Here is a 3,531-nt window from a genome sequence, read left to right on the forward strand (position 1 = left end):
TACTTTCTTACTTGCAAATCAATACAAATACTAACCTTGTCCATCGTTCTATGGTACTCACAAAGATCCTACATAAAAATCCCCTTACAGCTCTTGGCCTTCTCAGGAAGGAACTCCCTGAGGTGTCCTATCATAAGCATCTCGTTGACCTCGATCTTTAGTGAGACGCAGCCCTCCGGTTAGTGACCGTGGTCTCGGTGAAAGTCGCACCACAAACCAGGGTTCCGGAAAGAGTCGGGTGCTTTCATCTTCTAAGGCCACTTGACCTGTTGGCCCATCTACCTCAGAACATTGATCAGCTCCGGCCTTGAGACGGAGATGTGAGAGATGTCTGGCCACGTGGACACTGCCATCCCTTCGGCCTTCTCGATCGGCCATCTCCTTTAGATCCTGAGATCGTATCTGGACCCAGAGGTCATGTGGGAACCCGGAGGTTCTCCTTTAGATCGGGAGATCGTACTTGGACCCGGAGGTCATGTGGGAACCCAGAGGTTGCTTCAGACCCTGAGGTCGTATTTAAGACCCGGAGGTCGAATAAGAACCCGGAGGTCGTTAGGGATTCTACTTTCTTACTTGCAAATCAATACAAATACCAGCCTTGTCCATCATTTCTTTGGTACTCACAAAGATCCTACACAAAAATCCCCTAACAGTCCGTACCCAGGAGTAGGCGTTTTGGCTTGGCTGCCTCTAGGCCGTGCTTGGCATTCCAAGTGCTTTTCTTCGCAGCTGCGTGGCTTATGGCGCTGATCTCCAAACCGCCCGATATGACATGAATCACTCGGTCCTATCGACGTGGCGAGACGTGAGCAGCTTCACTGGGCTTTCCCGTTGTCTCCTTGCTTAGATGGCTCTTGTTGGGGAAAAATACTCAGGTGTTAATTTCCTCTAGACCCCAAGCATGACACCAGCCTCTGGGTCCCCGCTAGGAGGCACCCCGATTCCCCGCTATGGAGTATTATAGGCCAGGTCTTAGGGACCGCCCCCTTCCCCCGGGAAAAGGAAAACTTTTGATTAAGAGAACCTTTCATATTTTCGAATATGGAGGAGTTTAACCTACTCTAACCGACTAAGGCCCGCCTTAAGAAGACTATATAAAGGGAACCTAAACCCTAATCTCAACTTCTGTGATGAGAACCAACCCCTCAACACGGTGAGTAACAAGAAGCGTCAATTCCGGGCTCAGGTCCGCCCTATGCCGACTATGGAGACACCCAACTCCGAAACGGGTGCGAATCTCCCACCTACGGCGTCGGGAGGAGACGCATCAATGCGCGAGAAGGATAAGGATGCCCAGACCTAAGACGTGGAAGACAGCGAATCTGAGCCGGAATCCGATAAGGAAGCACCTGATGGAGCAACGAAAGCGGAGTCTCCCATAGTTGCTTACCTAGAACAGATGTTCTCCAAGAGGCTCGATGTAATGCAGTCCATGGTAAAGAGGCTCCCAGGAGTAGCTCGCCCCATCCGAAAGAGCAACCCCGACTCTTACGCCAATACTCCTTTCATGGATGAGATCACCTTGATCGAGATGCCCAGGAAGTTCTCCTTCCCCAGCATAAAGGCGTATGACGGCACCACTAATCCGGACGACCACGTCGCCCAATACAGACAAAGGATGCTCGCCGTAGCACTCCCAAAGGAGTCGCGTGAAGCTACCATGTGCAAAGGGTTCGGCTCCACCCTGACCGGACCCGCTCTGAAATGGTACATCAACCTACCCTCCAGGTCCATACCTCCTTCGCGATTCCCAGCGATAAGTTCGTGGAACAATTCGCCAGCAGCAGGAATCTGGAGAAAACCTTTGATGGCCTCTACGAAATCCTCCAGCACAGGGCGGAACCCCTGCAAGGCTACAATAACCCGCTTCAATCAAGAGAGGGTGGTTATTCCAAAATGCAGCATCCCCACTGCTATATTTTCCTTCAAAAGAGGCCTACTCCCCGACGGGGATCTCTATAAGGAGTTAACCAAATACCAGTGCAAAACCATGGATGATGTCCTATCTCGAGCCTGGGCGCAGATCAAAAGGGAAGAAGATGTCGCCAGCCGCGCTAATTCGCAACAAAAGCAGGATCCCAAGACGATCAAAGACCGAACCCAGCCAGACGAGAAACCCTCTCAAAGACCAGCCAGGGACTTCGGAAATCGAAAACGGGGCAGATACCAGAACCGGCCGATCGAGAAGGCAGAAGGGATGGCAGTGTCCACGTGGCCATACATCTCTCACCTCTCCGTCTTGAGGCCGACTCTTTCTGGAACCCTGGTTTCTGGTGCGACTTCCAACAGGTCAAGTGGCCTCAAAATTCACACTGTCGATTTCCGTTTAAATTAGGAACGTAGGAAAACCCTAATTTCCCAGAGGTCCTGGATATCTGCTAATACCACTCGCCAAGCAATCAGAACACGAAATAAAGACGAGAAGAGATAAGAAATCGTAAAAAGAGCAAAAGGTGTCTTATTCCGAATCTGCGTATGAGCGTTACAACAAGGTAGAAGCCTCGGCTATGAGAACTGTCGGCGAGATCCCTAGTTCTAACAACCTAAGACTGCAAAACCTAGTTGAGTCGCAGCTCGAAATAACAAAAACGAAAAAGTTACCTAATTGCTCTAAGTGCTAAGTTTGCTCTGAAAAAGTTCTCCCTTATGCCTGTCGCCTAGGACTCCTTATATACTAGCTTCTAGCTCGGTTTACGCTTTTCCCCTTTTGCCCTTAAGCCGTCAAAGCTTAAAAATGGAGATATTCCGTTTTTCCCGATCTTCGTGATAATCTTCGGAAACTTAACATTTGTCCGCGGAAACTTGACATTTATCTTGCCTTGCGAACCAAGCATAAACCGTCATACGGCCTATGGGCTTTTGGTCAAGAAATCGCAAGTGGGCTTCGAGGTACGTCTTAGGTCTCTTTGGGCCGTCTTTGACTCGAAACGTTTTATTACGGTTTCTTTGATAAGAAAAAACTTTCCGCGGTTTTTATCGTAAAGTTTGATTGATGACTTCGAGTGACGAAGAACATAGGACGATTTAGCTGCAGTCTATGTGAGATAGCATTGAAGAGTAGGCGAGAATGCATGGGTTCGCGTCGTATCGAAGTTTTGGGAAAGCTCGGTCGCTACGTAGCGACCGAGCCTGGCTCGAGCTCGGTCGCTACGTAGCGACCGGGCTGTGTGTGTTCCGTGACCCGACTGTCATACTCGAGTTTGTCCGTGGCAAGTTTCGATACGTGTCCGTTGCCGTGAGACAATCAGTATTTGGTTCGATCGAGATTAGAACAAGTTTTTACCGCGAGGCTCTTTGCGGAGATCATTATTTTACGAAGCGTAACTTTCGGAAAAAAATGCGTACGTCGATTTTTTGGGGGAATTTGGACATTAACTTCGTCATAACCGTTTTCGACCCCAACAGTTAGCCCCCCAGCCCGTTTGAATCGTGGGTTTCCGACGAGATTCTAGTGTGCGGTATGGCGGGTTAGACGAGATTGGCGTATTTAGGCGAAGTTCATATCCAAAAGTCTGCGGGCAAATAGTAACT

Source organism: Brassica oleracea, chromosome C5 (genome assembly GCF_000695525.1).
Source record: "Brassica oleracea var. oleracea cultivar TO1000 chromosome C5, BOL, whole genome shotgun sequence".
NCBI classification, from domain to species: Eukaryota; Viridiplantae; Streptophyta; class Magnoliopsida; order Brassicales; family Brassicaceae; genus Brassica; species Brassica oleracea.